The sequence below is a fragment of the Blennius ocellaris genome (assembly GCF_963422515.1).
Source record: "Blennius ocellaris genome assembly, chromosome: 13".
NCBI classification, from domain to species: domain Eukaryota; kingdom Metazoa; phylum Chordata; class Actinopteri; order Blenniiformes; family Blenniidae; genus Blennius; species Blennius ocellaris.
This window is the reverse complement of record NC_137662.1, coordinates 19,361,027-19,380,732: the sequence shown is the minus strand read 5'-3', so window position 1 is coordinate 19,380,732 and position 19,706 is coordinate 19,361,027. Positions and strand designations below refer to the sequence as shown.

Sequence of the window (19,706 nt, the reverse complement as noted above, 5' to 3'; positions counted from 1 at the left end):
TCACTTAGTTGTTCATTTTGCCAAATAAATTCCACCGCCACTAACAGGATGAAACTCAAGAAGAGCTCTCTTCGCGTACTTTAACGGGCGCAGAGTCGAGGGTTGTTCAGAGTTAAGAGCTTTTTAACAGCGGTGAAATGTGGCAGACGTGGTGAAACGTTTGCGGTGGGCAGCTTCACACACAAACAAGAGTAAAAAAAAAAAAAAAACCAAAACAAAACAAACAAAAAAAAAAACCTTTATCGAGATGCTGCACAGCAACTCCAAGCTCCTTTCCAGGAGTTACGTTGCATTGTTGCAGCTCTTGCATCACTACGAGCGTTTCTGAATTCACACTGCGCTTCTCCAGCATCGAGAAATTTCACAAGCAGAAAGAGTTACCGTAACAAATCTCTCTTTATGTTGCAGCTTTCTCAAGCTCATTCCTTACGAGCAAGGAAAAGTGCATAAAAAAAAATGTCACTTTAGAATTTGTTTAGAGCTTTTGAAAATGCACCAGAAACATTGTGTGAAGGAAGAAAAGGGTTTTTTGTTGGTTTTTTTGTGGATCTCTCAGAGGAGCTCCAGATTAAGAAATCTGTGGGTTTGGCTCAAGGTGAAAAGGCAAAGGATGAAGTATGAATAAAGTCCAGTTCTATCACTGCATGTGTTCCCTTGAAATATCGGTAGAGGATTTTCACTCTGCCGAGCTGCCAGACCTTGACCTCAGTGAACGAGTTTAACTACGTGAACTTGACAACAAGCAGCTACAAAAAAAAAAATAACAAAAGTTAACAGAACTGCTAAAGTTTGAAAGAACAGACTCACATAAGCTGCAGTAAAACCTGGTGATCTTTAGATAAATGGCTAAAGCTTGAATTGTATTCCCTTGACTGTAACTGAAAAGTGTATTTTCTTATATTTTTTTTGTAACTTCTCAATTTTAAAATATGTCTATTTGTCATGATGCAACATTGTCCCTCATGCGCCTGCAGAACAGAAGTTTGACATTTGGAATATTAATACATTTCTATCATGAATTCATGCTACACACATGCCTAATACTGTATTTAATACGTCCATCTTCATATACAACAATCAAATAGATAAAGGACCCCCAAATAATTGGTAGATCTTAACTGCACAAACTAATGCTCAGTAGTACAAGAGCAAGTGAATATGTATACATTATATTTTAAATATATTCTAATAGTGGGTATTTGTCACTTTATCACTTTAGGAGTTTTACTTTTATTGCACCGCTCAAATGAATAACAAAACACAGGCTGTGTTTGCAGAAAAGTTTTGCGTTTACCGATGTCTACCCATGTCCGTTGACACGGAAATGGAAGAAACTCTTAAAACGATGTAGTTTGAATGTAGGGTCACGAGCTGGCACTGTTGGTTGTTTTTGTAATGAAAGAAACACACACACACACACACACACACACACACACACACACACACACACACACACACACACGCACATGCGCGCAGAAAACAATGCGCGATAACCATTGAAAATGCAGAGGACACATTTGTAAGCCACCTGGGGATGTTCCTCATAACCAATTTCTTGATTGGATTTCTAAAAAAACATGCATTAAGACTGAAAACGTTGGAAACTGATGAAACTATCAAAAAGTTCAATTGCACTGACTTACAGTTTTCAGTTTGGATACTTTCAAAGACACTTGCACCTCATACTCAACTGGGTTTAATACAAAGTGTCTCAATAATTCAGCCTTCCGGGTACCGATAGGTGAGTGCTTTTACATAACCAAGGAAGCGGTTCTTTCAGTTTTTAGGCAAAGATAAATGGTGCCTTTTGAGAAAACATACACAAATGCTATTAATTTTCCCCAAAGAGCCGATAAGCACATTCTGTCATCTTACACCAACCAGAGAAAATGTGGCTCATACACCAAGGCTAGAAAAGAGCCTTCCCTGCATACTAGCCCCTTTAAATCTCATTAATGCAGCGTGCCAGTGGACGGGGATACCCTACAGTCAACATTTTGAGGAAGAATTGTATAGCAGCTACCTAAAGTGACTGCTTAAGAGTCTATGATTTATGCCCCTGAAAGTGCAAGGTAGCAGAAAGAGGAGACGCAGGGAGGGGAGGGTAGTTGAGGTTTCTCTCCTCTCATTAATCGGATAGTTGGGGCTCTGAGGGGCACGTAAAGCTGTCACTCAGGCGGCTGATTTACACCTTCCTCCTCCCCGCCGACCCCCTTCTTCCTCTCTGTCTAAATACGCCAGTTACTGACAATTACAGCCCTCCTCTCTCTGCCTCTCCATCATCATCCCAATACCCCAAAGTCTGTCAGTCTATCTGGGCCTCGGCGTGTTTCCTTTTTACCTCTTCCTGCATGTTCTGTCAGCCTCTGGCAGACAGCGTCCTTTTCATTCCCCATTTCTCCTTTACATTGCCTTTTTTCACTGAACCATTTTCTCATCTTCCCTCTCCCCTTCCTCCCCCCCCCACACACACACATCTTTTCCTCCTCTCAGCTCTAAATGAAATGAGACTGCAGCAGTACTAACTGCTGACTTGGGCTAATGCACAATTTTGTAATAATGCCTATTCGTTTAAGTCACCCAGGAAACGCATAATGGTGACATTATTGTGCACGGTAGCCTGTTAGCCAAACCAATTCAAGCTCTCGGCTTGGCCCGCATTCTTCCTCTCTGCAGCTCCTCATATCTAATGAACTAAAAGAAAGCCTGGAATAAAATCTCCACTGTCGTAATTGGCATAATTTACTCTTTTTTTTTTTTTTTTAACGGCACGCGTCCAATGATGGAATTAAATAAAAAGCATCGCAAACAAGTCTCTAAATATGATGCTCGTGCATTTTGTCATTTACTTGACAGGCTGGATAGTAAAAATATATTTGCCGATATTAACCGACAGAGAGCACACGCATGTTAAAGCGCGCATACACAAAAGCAATCCCACCAAAAAACCTCGGGTACTTAAGCTGGCAGGTAAAAGGCTCTGTCCAGGAGGCTTTCACTGTGGTAATAAATCTGTCCGTTCCACTTTACGGGTTGACATTCAGCATGACGACGCTGACCTCAGAACTGTCCTGTGAGGGACGTCGCTGAGAGCTGGACGACAGATCAAATGCTGTGCGAGATTCGGACCCGCTTCTCGTCAAGGTCACCCTGGGACTGACGTTTTGAGACGAAACTCCCTGGTGGTGAATTTTAAATAACCCGCAGGGCAGTTTGTCATCAAAAAGGAGATTCCATCAATGTATAGATATATAAAAATACAGCTATTGAATAATCGTTGTAAAGGAATTGTGGTTGTCAAATTTTGTTACATTTCTCGGTTATGTGAACGAAAGTTTTCACATTTCACGTTTGATGGTGCCTTAATCCATAGCTTTTTTTTTTCTTTCTTTTATGTTCTTTCAACACACACAGGTGACTTGCAATCACACATACACACCGAAACAGCTCCTTTGTTGGGCGTTGCAGATATTCGTGCCATTGGAACTACACTTGAAGATAAAAGATGTCCAAAACTGAGAGATTACTTTCTAAATTCCTCTAATTTTACATCAAACTTTGACACAACTTTTGAAATTTTACAGACGATTTTAATGATAACATCACAGCGTCATCAATGTTTACCACACTGGGTCCAAAAAGTCAAATGGTTTATTTCTCCACTCAAACTGCGATCAGAAACAGAACAAGTGGTTTAAATTTTGTCAGGAAACTATTTGATATCATTAACATTTCTTATTATTTCTTCAAGACTAACAATAGAATGACAGTGACATTAAATAATTTTATTGAAAGTTGTTTCAAGAATAAGCCTTAAGCATATGGCTTGGTGTGTATATTTTGTGTACTTATGTAATACGTATACCCGTTAAATTAACCATTAATGGTGGATGTTTTACTAATATTTTATAGACTAAATGTCTGCACACACAAGCAATAGAAAAACCGAAAAAAGAAAAAAAAAAAAAAGCTCATTAAATCTGCCTTGTGGCTATGATCTGTTAAGAAAGTGATCCTATATGTGATTTATATAAAGAACACATACTGTATATTTATGGTAATCTTTGGTAACCATGGATACGTGTGCATATGTGAGAGCTGGGTTTTTTCCCCCCTGATCAATCAGATCTGAACAAAAAGGAGTGTGCTGAGCTTGTTTTGCACTTCTTATGATGGCAGTGAACGTAAACACACACGCACACGTACTCGCACGCACACACACACACACACACACCATATATTTTTCACCTGGTTTCTCATCAATTATGAAATATGTCGAAGCGCCAGTCTTGACTAATAGTTGTCATAATTAATTGCATGTTCCTATTGTTAGAGAAGAGAGTAAAAAGTGCAGCAAAGCCATCCATGTTAATGAGAAAAAAGTGTCCGAAATAAATATGGTGGAACCACCCCACACATTGCACACGATGGCATACAGTATGTACACGCGTGTATGGTAGCGAGAGCTCATGTATATACTGACTTTTGCTGATAGATTAAAGAACGTCGCTCCACTGATGTCTACACACTGTGTGAAGCTCTGATCAGATGCCGTCACTGTCTCACCTTGTCTTTCTCAGCTCTTAAGCACTTTTCTATTTCAAAGCCCGGAGCTCATTAAAAACAAAGCCAATGCAGAAATAGATCACCATTTAGGACAAGTCTGAACAATGTAGATTCATTTAACAAAATAAATACATCAAACAAACCCTATGCTTGCTGATTTCTTCCACCTCTCCTGAGTGAAACCACTTCGCTGTGGCATGATAGAAAGTCAAAAGAAAGGGCTAAAATGAGCGACAGAAGCAAAAGTGCAATTATATTTTAGGGCTGTAGAATAATTATGCATCAGGGAGATGTCCCTTTAAATCCTTGCTTCAAAATAAAAATGTAAAGACATTTAAAAAGAGTGTTGGAACGTAGCCAGTGTCTTTAAAGTTCGTTTAACCAAAGGCTGATTGAAGAAAGAAGATGCCAAAGTCCCATTTCAGAAGTAAATTAAGGATTGTCAGACGCCCAGCATGACTAATGAGGACAGACTCTAAAAACAACTGCTTCTGGGTCTGAACAGCAAAAAAAAAAGAGGGTCGACATAGGACGGCATATACAAATATCTTCTTTTCCATCAGTCCACAGTTTTACTGGGGAAATCGAGTCCCAAGCGTAAGACATATTTGTCATATTTCCCCTACAAACGGAATCGTTTTTAGTCTAATTATACACATTCGTACATTTTTGCGTGTTGAGGTTGGCCGGATCAGTTTTAACTGTTGAACCTGATGATCTGTCTTTTTCTACCAATTAAGTGCTGAGCACCTGATGCATATGCAACAACCGCAAAAGCAATTAAACTGCAAATTAACTGTAGAGATGAGTTCACGATGTGAGTGCAAATGATCACATTTGGAGTGAGCTTTGATTTACCATTTCTCATTTCTCAGGGAAGTGAGCCATAATACAGAAATGTAATCCTCATTACAGAGACTTTCGTGAACCCGCTATTCATATTAAGCACTTCTAATTCATCAAGCTCTTGTAAAATCATATCTGACCTTTGCCGTGTAAACACATTTCATCCCCCCCCCCCCAAAAAAAAAAATTTGTTTCACACAGCAGAATAGATTTAAAACTGGATTCATTCACTAATTGCATTAGCGAGATCGAGAGACAACTGTCATTTCTGCAATTAAATGAAGTGGTGTTTGAATTCTCTTTAGTTTCATAATGAAGATCGGCTAAAACAAAACAACGTTGTAACATCAATGCATGCATCCATCCCCACTGATTTACCTGGTCCAGTGCTGCGAACTAAAACTTTTCAGGAAGAGAAAACTCTATTTCCAGTCTGTCCACAGTGGATTTGCATTGTTTCAAGAACAAAATATAACACTGAGACCCAGAACAGATCGATCGATTGCGGCGAGATGCAGCAGTGACGGCTGCGGCCACCTTTTGTGCAGGCAAAATGAAATTAGCATTGAATTTATTCCGTGAGGGAGAATTCATGGAAACATACATGCTGAAGTTTGTAGAAACTGTGCGGCCTGGGAAGCGACCGGCTTTTAGCAACGAAGACATTCACTGTGGGAAGGAGGAATTCAGATTTGTGGTTGTTCTTAGCAGGATTACCAAGTGCATTACGTAAACGTGCATGCATTTTCTTCCCTCAAATTTATTTACAAAAACCTTTTTTTTTTTTTTATTGTAAAGTGCTTTGAATGACTTTTCTGCTAAAATCAAATGAAGCAGATGAAGTTGCCTTGTCTCACTATGACGCTTGCTAACGGCCCTCAAAAGACACAATGTTTGTTTATTCTGTGTGGGTCTCCTGCTTGATTCCTCTGCAGTAAACCGATGGCATCACTACTTTCTGTTTTTTGTAACAGGAAGTTATGTTTCAACTTATGAGCTTGCCACTGACCCTCGACATGCATTGCCAAGACAACACTTTTTTTTCTCGTGTTTTCCATTTGACCTGTTGGGCCCTTTTTAACGCGATCACATTCCAAGTGAAAACTCATTGTTTCTGCATTTTCATTTCAGAAAAGTTTCAAAATAAGACAGCAATGCTTGGAAAAGGATGTCAGTTTGCACAGAAATGACAGAAAAGCCGAAAGTCACCGGTGGGTGTCGTTTGAGAAGAGTACGCATTGACAATTGAAGCTTCATTAAACTGTCATTCTTCATTGTTTGAGCCCACTCGGTAGAAGAGTACACACAGCATTCATTCACTGCATAGACATCTATTTACTCGGGCCGTGGAGAGCATGTGCAGGAGCAGTGTTTCAGAGAACTTGCATTTTTGCCCGCTATCACGAAGTTGGAGCAACTTTGGATGCACTTTTCAAAAAGTTCTGTTTTCGGTGACTCTGACCACCGACATCCAAAACGCAACAAAAGTGTTTTTGTTTTCACTTGAAAACATTACCATGAAAATGAGGCCTTAAATGTGGGCGTCTCATGCAATCTCATCAAAATACGCTTAAATATCCCATTGGTGTAGGCTATTACACAAGACAAGGTAAGGATGTCAGATGTCACAATTTCTGGGACACGATCCATAGGCCAGGCGACGATACTAATAATATGATAGCTGACATTCCTGAGAACTGTATAAAACGCAGTCAAAAGACAAGACGTTACAGACTAGCCAGGTGAGAAAAAGAACAGGCTATTGACATGAGCGTCTTCAGTATGTCAGTGTTAGAGGACATAGCGTACATGCTGGTCTGACTGTTTATTTCTTTCATAAGTTATAAATATGGAATTTACCACCAAAAAAAAAAGCATTTAAATTCTTATATACAAGAGAAAGAAACGTGACAAAAATATGGCATTGTGTGTTTATATTTTCTTTCTTCGGCATTGATATGAAGGGTTTATTTTAAGATAAGATGAATCTCCAAGGTGATTATGTTTTCATCAAAACATAATTCTGGACATTATATTTTTCGCTTATCCTAATTGATCACGTTCAATAGAAAGTGAAACAAACTCAAACATTAAATCTGTATTCATTATTGTTCTTGGAGAACTCTTGGTGGCATTCCAAATATTAATGTAATTGAAAATATGTTGGGGTTTTTTTTATAGGACTCTTGGTGTCAGTAATTCAATAAAACACAGTGTAAAATAAATCAAATCATAAGTTATAATTTTATGGCATCATTTCCGGTCTGGTTTGGAAAATCCAGGTTCAATATCCTCAGCTTAAACAGCCTGCAGGCATTGTGAGTGTGATCAGCTGAATTCTGTTCACCTGGTCGGACATTTTCTCTCTCACACACACGTGGACAGAAACCCATGCACGTTTACAATGATCAAAATGAAACCTTTTAGCTTACTAGGCAGCGACCTGCATACTTTAGTGTCTTATCAAGGTCCAGGGGCTTTAATGGTGTGAACCATCTGGGCTGCTGGGAGAAGCCACTCTGCTCTGATTACAAAAGGCCTTCGAACCAGGGACAGTCGTAACATGTCCAATGCTAAAAGCATCGAGTTACATTTTTCAAGACAAAAAAAAAAACAAAAAAACAAAACTACACACAGGACAACCACACTCCAAATGAGTGAAGCACATGGGGTGTAAATGGGGTTAAGGAAAGGCCGAGCTTGCCCAGAGGCCAGCTTACCCCAAAGGCCGACCCGCCGTGAGCTAAACGCCACTGACCTAGATTAATACCAACCACAGCAGCACCAGGACTATTAAACACACCCTGGTTTCCTGTATCCTGCCTTTCTGTCTGTGTGTGAAATGATTCCATCTGTCAGTCTCAGCTGGACTGTGAGAACGCCGCTGAACGCCGCAGCCCACACACACACACACACACACACACACACACACACACACACACACACACACACACACACGTAGACACACGTATGCAGACGGACGCCCAAAAACACAGACGTGTCGGCTGGGAACTGAGGCCAAGGTGGGTGTCTGACTGCATCTTGCCTCCAACGAGGAGGAGGAGGAGGAGGGGGGAGGAGGAGGTTTTTTTTTTTTTTTTGTGAGAAATTTTGCCCAGCATGAAAGGCTTGAACATGGGGAGAGACACACACAGAGGAAGCGACCCCAGTTATGATGCAGTGTCCATTTGCGAGGCTTTATCATTCCCGCTATGACCAACAAACTGCACGGAACATTTCGTGTCCGCTTCAACCTGAAAAGACCTCTTTTCAATTGACAGCGGGGTTTTGTCTCTCTATTCATTTCACCTCTGATGAAGTACCATGCTTGTGGTGGTCTCTTTTCAGCCTCCTTGTTGGATTAATAGCTTGCTGATAATAAGGCCAATTTATCACCGTATCCATGTGTACTATTTTCTGCCTGGGTCTTTGTGCAAGTATGCGACTGTTTGCATGCTTTTATGTATATATGCACGAGCGTATCAGTCAGGTTCATTACACTGGCATGTTTCCCCTTCCAAGGACAGCAGCTGGTATTCAATAGATACCAAAGAGAAGAAACACAGACAGCCAGTGAAGAAGAAGCCCAGAACACCCCTCAGCCACCTGTGAGCAAGAGCAAAAAGAGATGAAACTGAAGAAAAACAAACCTAGATAAGACAAGGGCACAGACGGATTAGGAAGCATGACTGATATTCAGAGGAAAATAAGGGAAGGAGAGCTTAGCAGCAGAGGGGAAAAAATTTGAAAGAAGAGAAAGGTCAAGGATGAGGTTTAGCCAAGGGAGAAAAGACACGGACAAGTGGGTGAAAAGTGGAACAAAATACTATGTTCTTTTGGGTATTTGAAAGATTTCTGTAGCTGAAACTTTCCCCGGGGAACAAAAGAGCCGAAAACATACAGCTTTCATTCAGGTTTGCCATTATTTCAGTTTGCTGTGTGCCGTCAAAGAAAAAGTCTCATGTGGGGAAAGAAGAGTAAAACATGCTTTTAAAAAATTAACACGCTTCAACGCCGCAAGACTTCAAAAGCATATTTTGTAAGTTAACCAGTCACTCTAAATTGCCAGAATGTGTGAAGGCGAGTGTGTGTGAGTGTGAGTGTGTGTGTGTGTGTGTGTGTGTGTGTGTGTGTGTGTGTGTGTGTGTGTGTGTGTGTGTGTGTGTGTGTGTGTGTGTGTGTGTGTGTGTGTGTGTGTGTGTGTGTGTGTGTGTGTGTGTGTGCAAAATGTTCAGGTTGAACAAGACACTTTAGGAATCATGTGACATTATAAACTACCTGGGCAAAATGACTACTACCTAGAATTCATACTGTACTTTGCAGAGATATGAAATCTATAGCAGCATCTCACCTCATTTAAATGCAGCTTGTCTGCCTTATTTAAAGCAGCGACTTCATTACAGCTGAAGGTAAAACACAACCCTCGTACATCAGCAAAATTCCTGACAGGGCAATATCAATAAGCTGTAGCTCGGATATTGTATTAATGCACTCCCACCGTCTCTTCCTGATGGCACAAAACTTAATTATTGGAAAAATGTTCACCAGCTGAAAAGATGTTAGAGACAAGATAAATAAAGTAGCATGCGCTTCCATTCTAGGCACAAAAAATCAGCTTCAAAATGTTTTTTTTTTAACAGTTTAGTCTCTGCTCCAGTATAAAGCATCTCGAATGAAAAGATTCTGAAAAACCACCACGCAAACATGTACAATGCCTTGAAATAGCTTTTGATGAGGCTTCCTTAAAACCCCAGCGACACCTATTTCCAACCTCACACAGGCTCCCTGGGGGGAGTATTCACCGAGGGCTGAGTGGGAGGGACTAAAGTGTGTGTGGCTTAGTGAAACATTAACCCACAGTAAATCCTTTTTGTTCAGGACCAGGAATCAAACATCTCCATACGGGTGGAAATCAAACATGTCTTTTGTGCGAACAAGCTGACGAGTTGAAAAGCCAGCCATCCCACTGAGCTTCTCAGCAGCCGAGAATCAAAGAATTAGCCCGAGGCTCGCCAAACATCGGTAATATCCATATTCATAATGGAGATAGCTGAGGTGATAAAACTCCGCCGCTCTGCTCCGCCACTCACTGTGTCAACACTTCCATAACTGCAAGCGACGAGGAGATAATATGCCACTTTTCACCACGGATGAGTGATGAGACACTGGATGACAGATTTCCCTGTTTAGCTCTCTCCACAGCAACAAGTCGACGGCTGCTTTTGTGTGACATTGCATAAGCGCGTGTGTGTGTGTGTATGTGGGTGTGTGTGTGCGTGTGTACTATCAGTGATGCTTTGCAGCAAGGACCATCCTGATGTCCACTGCTCATTTGAATCAAATAGAAGTGCAGGCTCTCGTTTAACAGTGTGGCTCAAGAGTCAAACGGTTTCATGGACAGCAGCCAGATTTTCCTTTTTTTTTGGACTCCTGCCAAAGCAAAGAGGTGGTCAGATGCATGAAACTGTAGTGTGGGGATAGTTTTGACCTGAATCAACCTGAATTCCAGCAAGTAAAGAGCAAAGTTAATCCAGAAAGACTTTCCAGTCCAGTTCAATGCTTTAGCTTATTGAAGGAAAGTACACAAGAACCTAAAGGCCAATGGAGAAATAGACTTTGAAGACAAACAGTGACTGAGCTTGGGCATCTTTCCAAATAGAGTCATTTAGAAAAAGTAACACATTGAGATAGATTATCCCAGAGTGTATAACGGAAAATATTTCATACTCCATAATATTGTACCGTGATCAGGTGGCAGCGGTGATTCACACCAGGCATGATCATCAGACCAGGTAGGAGGTTTTTCTGTTTTGTTTTTTTAAGATCGGCACAAAATTTATTTTCTGTAGCACAAAAAAAATATATATATATATATATATATAAATATAAATGATGAGCACTTATGTCTTTTTGAGGGATATTTAAATGCTTCTTATCGACGGGTTTTTCTGCAATCGGTAACTTTTCTTTTCGATAGCATTAAACTGTTGGGACACTGACAAAAGCGATGTGGCTTGTTGATTCTGGTAAAAGACCAAGGTCCACAGAGCAGAGATGCAACTGAAAAGTTTCCTCTATTCATCAGTCCATCACGAAGAGACAGATAACCATTGTCAATCACGCCTAAAGCAATCTGTAGTCATTTTAACGCAGGTCAAGTATCCTCGACTTTGGTGTTTAATCACTTCTGAAGAGTCTGTCTTAATTGACCGAGGTTTGTCCAGGATCTTAACGTCTCAGTCGGTGGGATCATTAGACGATTAGTGGTGAAATATTAAGAATTAAGTATCAGTCGAGTCATCCGACATGTGCCATTTCCATACCAGTGAATCCACAAGTCAATAGGAATCAATCAGATAAGAAATTCCATAATATACCAGTCATGGCGGTAGTAATCTAGTCCATTAAAAACCTCAACATAAAGCAGGATTACAAAAAGAAAAGGTCAAAGTCGAGCGAGATCCCGTGCCATTTGTGTTTGACAACTGCTTCCAAAACAAGAACCTGATGTCTCACTTCAGGCCAGCTAGCCCACAAGGACCACTCGGGACCCTGTTTTAGGACTTGGGGCCCAGTGCAACAGCAAGCTTGTAAAACAAGCTGTTACACTTTATCTGCATCATAACCATTATGATAACACACCACAGATGCCTGATTCTCAAAAACAGACTTCCCTGAGGGTTTTTCGTTTCTTGCGTATAAGCCTTTTTCTTTTGAGATAATCTCCACGCTACCATCTAGGAAGAATGTGATCCTTTATAATGTTAAAATAAAATTAAATAAAACAACTCAACATAATCAGTTAATAAAACGACCCGATGCACCTTCTGCCACTATTACAAGCAGCACTCAGATGGCACGCACACATACTGAAAGTGTACGTACTGCACTACTCCAGATTGAAACATCCTATTAGCCTGCACATTCAGAGAGCCATTAGCATTTAAATATGCAGTAGCTGTGCTCCTTTCAAAATGCCATTTTTACTCTGTTGCAAGGAGACTTCTCCAGTTGTCATAAACAACTTTCTCTCTCTCTCTCTCTCTCTCTTTTTTTTAATTCAAGGACCTTTTCAAATGTCAGGGCCAATCAAACATAACACGACAGGTCTCTCCGGTAGAAAAAAAAAAAAAAAAAAAAGAAAACCAGCGCTCAGAGGGCAGAGAAGAAAAGCGGACTTATCATGCATATGCATGTGGCTGTAGGGTTCAATGACTGCTGTCTCTGACGATCGTGAGTGGTGGCAAAACAGTTTGTGTGGTAAAACATGGCAAAAAAAGAAAATATCTAAAAGTAAGCTCTTAACTGTTTCCTCTCCGTGTCCAAATGTCAATGTCACAGACTCACAATAGGCAAAGCTTTGTGTGCTTATGAGTGACTCCTAAAACCCTGACTCTCTCTCTCTCTCGCTCTCTCTGTCTCTCTCTCTTTTTATCCCTTTCTGTCCGTCAGCAAATTTGGCCAGAAAAGTTTTCTCTGTGAAGTGGTGCTCAGCAGAATGGCAAACAAACGGAGCCATCTCTCCACCGGCCGGGGCCCACTTCAGCATTTCAGACATCTCTTTCAGTTTACAGCCTGCCTAACATCAGCAGGATGGATCCTCCTGACACAAGTCTATGTCAGCTGGACTGGAAAAGAGTCTCTGCAGAGACACAATGAAATCCTTTCTCCTGCTCGTGCCGCCTCCCTCCTGAGATGCTCAGAGCGAGAAGGAAGACAGGAACAAAAAAAAAAAAAAAAAAAAAAGAGGAACTAAAACACAATACAAGTGTGTCTACTTTCAGCCTGTGTGCACGCGCGTTTAATCATCTTCAGTAGCTCGGAAACAGAGCGAAACGCCTTGATAGTATCTCCCTTTTCTAGCTAGACCTGTCGTTCTCTCTTCTTCGGTTCCTGCCTCACTTCATTAGTCCCTGTCTTTCTCTCTGGCTCCAGCACTGCACAGTCACTCAGGAGGACATTATTAGGTGTCAGCATTCACAACCAGTGTAGCAGCAGCAGCAGCAGCAACAGAATCGGTTTCATAACAATGCTCGCAGAAAGCTTCTTCTCTGCCCCAGCAGAGTGAAGCAGGCATTCGGGACAGCCTGCTGTGTGCAGATGGTGCTTTGTCTCTGCTAGTTCCTCCAACAACCAAAAAAAAAAAAGAAGTCACACACAGGCACCAAACACAGGCACACATGTACATGCACATATACTTGGAAGAGGGTGCTCCCATTCATCCCCTAATCCTCTGTGGTTTCCATGAAAGTTAATGGCAGGTGTTTAAAGCTACGGCAATGCCAAGTCAAGACAGGAAGGTAAGTGGGAGGAGATCAACTCTTTCTTTTCATCTACCCCCCTCCCACTGGCAAACACACACACACACTTTTCCATGCTGGAAAGATCACATCTCCAAACTCTGGCCCCTTCATCCATCCTCACCTCCCCCCCCTGCCTCCTCACTCCCTCCCTCTCTGGCGTAATGCAGTTGAGAGCAATTAGGACTTCTTTTTTTTTACGGAGGAAAATGAGCCAGTCATTAAGTGGGAATCCACAGTGTGATGGTTTACACCAGGTGGGAGGCTATTAGACAGGCAAGTGGAGTGAGCAAACTCCCATGATCATAAATATGGGGAACAGTAAACATCCTCCACTCTTCCCCTACTGCTGCCAAGAGCTTTAATACAATCATATAATGAGTTAATAATTTAGAGAAATGCTCTTTTATGCACCCACAACATACTGTGCCACACTTACTATAATGTGAGTTGTAGTCAACCTTCCAGGGAAAATATACACCAAACTCATTAATTATGAACCGATAACAACTATTGTGTTCCATCTAAAAATACAGTCTCTGATGAATAGTCCTTTTTCTCCGTAATTGCTATTGACATATTATTGGGAAAATATGCGCTAGCTGAAAAAGACATACTGAAATGCCCAGTTTTATCTTGAAACTCAGAAACTGCAGTACGTTACTCATAATTATAGAACTATTCAAACATCTCTCATTATAATCGTTATTGTAGTATTTGAGATATTGGGCATCTGTTTTCTCTCTTTGAATGAAATCAGTCAAGACAGAAAAGACTACAAAATTTAGCTTTTTCTCAACACTTTTAGATTTTAAGTCATGGTAATCAAAAAAGATATTTCATATTACTTCTACCAGAGACCATAATTATTAATAAACTATTAAAAATACTTAAAAGTCTTTATCTTATATGTTATGAATACAGAACTAACTGAAAAAACATCTACGTGTTCAAGATGCACCTGTCCATTGCTGGTGTATAAAAAAAGGAAGGTTTTATTTGGGGGGGGAAAAAGAACGTTCAATGTTTAAAATTGATGCAAGAAGTTGTTCACTCTGTTTGTTTTGGGCAAGTTGTTTTTTTTTTGGAACAATAATTACACTTCAGACAAAACTTTAGACTAGGAACAAAAACAGGCTTCCATCATCGTTTTACTTTTTGCAAAACTAAGTTGGATACAACCCTTCTATCTGGGAAAACTCATTCAAAAAGGTGCTTTTAATTTTGAAACTGGTCTCCATATATACTGAAATTCATATGGTTGAATGTTCACTGTTTTTTCCAAAATTATGGTTGCTTAATATGAACACAAATAGAATGTTTTAGTTCATTTGCAGACAGCACCATCTGCAAATAAAGATCTGTTTAATTGTAAAATATCAAAAGTGTCCATGTCTTTTAATAAAATTTGACAAAAGCGAAAGTTTTAACTCAAATTTAAGAAAAAAAAAATCAAAGTTCTTGAGGAATTAAGAAGAAATCTGGGAAACTGTAAACCTCAAGCTGTTAAATAATTGCTCTCAAAGAGACTCAGAAATGATGCAGAGGCCCTTAAAAGCAATACACTCCATCATAAAAAACTAATGGTGAAAAATTATTCAGTTAATCACTTTGGATTTAATTTGTAATATTTGGCGATAATGTGCAGCTTGTCGTTTTTTTTGTTTTGTTTGTTTTGTTTTGTTTGATAATCTCAATTAAAAACATTAACGCACTCAAATACAGCAGTGGGCTATAATTTGCTTGTTTTCTGGCTTCCACACGAGCTGAGCTGAGAGTTAAATGCATTATTTGGAATTGGCAAAGCTTACAAACAAGCTTGTGGGATGCCAAGGTGGCAGGACAAAGCCATCGGAAAAAAACAAATAAATAAATAAATAACCACAGGAGGATGAGGAATGACTTGGCTGCACTTGAAAGCCAGACAACTGAGGATGTATTTATTTCTCTGTACTGTATATATCATATCAGTGAAGGCAGACAAACGCGCATCCTACACCCACACACACACACACACACACACACACCAACAGAGCGTCAGGCGTCTTTCAAGCACGACGGGCAAACAGGTCTTATCAGTGAGCAGAATCAGACACCTGCTGCTGTCTGGTGCACTCAAACATCTACTCTCCCAAAACTATCCTTGACAACCGCAAACAACAAGCCGGCGACTCAGAGGCATCCGAGACACAACAGAGCATGTTCGAACAAGCGAGAGACAGGTGCAGGAGGAGGCTGTGGAGTGTGCCAATTACACTAAACACACAGTAGATTAAAAGAAAAATGTCTGTTCTTTGAGACAAAACTATCGACGGGCAACACGAGACGCAGTTGCTGGGAGAACGAGTGGAACGCAACCGCTCCCTCGATTGTTTTATCACCTTAGAAAAAGTTAAAAAAAGCACACGGTTGCAAAATTTGTGAGGGAGTAACACATATTTGTTTTCCCACGTCAAAGTCTTTAATACAATCTGAGGATGTAGGTTAAAGATCAGCTGGGCATTTGTGGCAAAGAGCAAAGTTTTACATTCAGAAACAAAAAGTCAGCAAAAAAGACCCCAAACTTGAACTTATTAGAAGATTAAAAGTGTTTGCGTCAAACGCCCTGCACTATAAATCCCAAATCCTCCTTGCTCTGTGATTTTTTCAATATGTCTGAATGACATCAGGCTGTATATTTTCAGCTCCTTGCAGATGGCACAGTGTAATTTCACACCCATTACCTCCTCCCCACAATGCATAGCAGAAGTCACACGACGGCGAAACCCTCTCAAACTGAAAACCTTCGGGAACTTTTAGCGCGCCGGCCGTTACGGAGAGATCCTCAGAAGAGTTGACGAGAGCTATTTCTGCAGTGTCCAACTGACCGCGTTAAATGGAATATTAGGCTGTGAGAATTACGACGAACTAATTGTGATGGCTTTCGCCTGCGTGGCTTCCAAACAGGCCCGCCGGTACTCTGGCTCCTCTCTGCCGCCGTGCTTCGAGCTCTTGCTCTTTCTGAGGTGACCCTGTCAATAATAAGGACACGGACAGCAACAAACACAATAAACATCCTGTGACCAGAGAGAGAGAGAGAGAGAGAATACAACCACGAGAGCTGGGTGGGGATCAAAGTAAGAGACGGCACCTGTGCCTTCAAAAACACCATCATCATCCCATTCTCCTTCGCGCTAGCTTTTCCTCTCCACCGTGCTGTGATACAGCAGAGACGCGCAAATCAGTCCCTACACAGGCATGCGCCACAAGCAGATCAGCCGTGTACAACGGCGCTCTCTACAAACACAAATCATGTTCGTAATCACAGTACAAGACTCCACCAGTCACCAGGGAATATCTGTTGAGGCAAATGAGACTCCTGATTCCCAATACAAACACACACACACACACACACACGAACACTGATAGCAACCAACAAGCATGAGGCTGTGTGTGTATGTGCGTGTGTGCGTAGATCATAAATATTGAAGTGTAGACTTTGCATTTTCTTTGGCATTTCCCTCCTCAGCGATAAATCAAACAGCCAGATAAGGAGCTGCCATGTACATTGTTGATGCTGCCTCTGATGCGTTCGCTGCGAGAGGGCAGCTTTCATATCTGAAACACACACGCGCGCACACACACACACACACACACACACACACACACACACACACACACACACACGCGCGCACAAACGGCGGCCACAAAGGCAGGAAAGGAAGTTCAACCCCCAATTGGGGTTGTGAAGGTGGCAGGAGGAGGGGGAGGAGGAGGAGGAGGAGGAGGAGGAGGAGACGGGTGGCGTGCAGGTGGTGCCGACTGAAGCAGCTGAAGCAGGAGGAGGAAAGAAAAAAAAAAGAGGAAATCCAAAGTATCTGTTGCATCATCAGCATTTGATCCATCTTTTTAGAGTAATTGTACTGTAACATCAAAAAGCAAGGCTCTCCAGATGATTAAATGTTGCATTTCAAATGTGCAAAACACCAAGATGTGGAGGGGTTTGAGCTACAGGCCGGCACATCATTTAACAAAAGGGCCTTTTTCTCTGCATAAAAGCTCCACAAAAAAAAAAAAAAAAAAAAAAAGTTCCCCCTGCCTGTTGTGACAATGCCCAGGGGGGTTGAGCAGATGTCCGTTGCCAGCAGCACATCTGCATACTGCTTCAATCCCCACCCCTTCACTGGCCAGACAATGGAGCCGCCCTCCTCCTCCTCTTCCTCCTCCTCCTCCTCCTCCACTTGAAGCTTTCTTCCACTAGTGCTTCCAAATGCAGTAAAAAAAAAAAAGAAAAAGAAAAAGAGAGAGGAGAGTGGGGAGAGTTATCTTTTTGAGGAGCAGTCTCTTACAACACAGCAAACACTGAGAAATGGAAGGGTCCCCCCCCCCCCCCCCCCTCGTCTTGTTTGTGCATCTGCATATTGACCAGGGTCACTAATGAAGTGCTCATTAATTACTGTGCTCCGTGATGACACAGGTCCAGTCTGGATCTGCTTGCTTGCACACATTTGGCTTTTTGGGAAAACACTGTTGCCAAACACCAAAACTTTTCATCAACTCTTTTTTTTTTTTTTTTTGAACTGCAAGAACCTACCATTTCCTTCTGATAATTGAATCATTAGTACACCTTGTAATTGCTCTGCTCATTGGGGAAACTTGATATAAATCTATTCTACCACCCCCCCCCCCCCCCCCCCCCCCCCCACATCTCTACAGAAGTGGATCTAACGTCTGCTCCCCTCCCTCCTGCCTCGTCCCTCCTCGCGGATGGCGCAGGGACACATGGACAGCGACGTCCCCTAAAACTACACCCCGAAATAAATCTTGTTTGTTTTTTGTGTTTTGTTTTTTTTTGCGAGAATCTGTGAATCCTACCTCGGCTGGATGTTTACTGAGAGTTCAAACGTCGGCTTTTGGGGCTCCAGAAATAGCAGCGCAGGCTACGCATTTTAAAATTCGCTTGTTATCTCGGATTTCAGATAATGATCCACCTTTAGATGACATAAGAGAGAGAGAGAGAGAGAGAGAGAGAGAAAAAAAAGAAGAAAAAAAAAAACTTAATCCTGAAGGCAAACGGGACAGTCTCGTGTCGGTGCTGGGGAGCGGTGCGTGCTGTCGCTTTTAGCGGGGGGAGGTCGCCTCGAGCGCGGCGTGCCTGCCTGGTTATCCTGCTGTTTACTTACACGCTTCATAAACACTCCTATTCTTTCCCTCCTGCCAGAATTGAGAGGTGTGTATCAGTTTGCTTTTCCATTTTTTTCTCTCTCTCTCTCTCTCTCCCTCTCGCTGCTTTTTTTTTTTTTTTTTGAGTAAGGCGGAGCCTTTGCCCACTTCTCCCTCACACACACACACACACACACACACACACACACACTCACACAAAATGACACACTCTTGTTGCGGTTAATGGAGAGATGGGACATTGGGAGTGTATATATTTTTTTTAATCTATTGTAATGTTTGCATGTATTCCTGTTGAATCCCATGCAGCTGCAACAGTAAAACCCATTTCATTGAATCACTGCAAAGTTCCTGTGATCAGACCATTTGAACAAACACTTTTGTTTGTTTACTTTACATTTTGTCTCAAGCCAAAGATCTTTAAATATGTGTGACATTATACAACATACGTAGTGGTTTGCCACAGTTGCGATCCATAGATCCATAATAAAGCATTTTTATCATTCACATTTTTTTAACTGCAGCCTTTCACACATGGAAGGTTATTTACCAATTTCAATTTCAATTTTACATTCAATTTAGATTTGTCACCAAGAAATGTATAAACACGTGTGGGGGGTTTCTTTTCGAGCTGCACAATATATGGCAAATGGATCATTATCTGCACATCATGATGCACAATTTACATACTGGCTGACCAGATTCTGTTATCAAGGATTGTGCCGTTTTGCTTTGCATATTCAAATTTTCAGTGTGAAAGAAAAATGTGATTAGTTTGCTAAAACTGTGAAATGAACTAATTAAAAAAAAAAAAGAAGAAGAAATGTTTTTTTT

At 41.2% G+C, this 19,706-nt stretch overlaps 1 protein-coding gene across 2 annotated transcripts in view; it reads right to left on the bottom strand.

The window, feature by feature from the left end:
* ctbp2a (C-terminal binding protein 2a) overlaps window positions 1–18,932 on the bottom strand; it is a 73,898-nt gene extending 54,966 nt beyond the window's left edge. For both annotated transcript variants that reach the window (XM_080507573.1, XM_080507570.1), the window contains exon 1: window positions 18,567–18,932. The gene's annotated coding sequence lies outside the window, so the exon portion shown is untranslated. The remainder of the gene's footprint in view (window positions 1–18,566) is intronic.
* Between the last annotated feature and the right edge of the window lie 774 nt (window positions 18,933–19,706).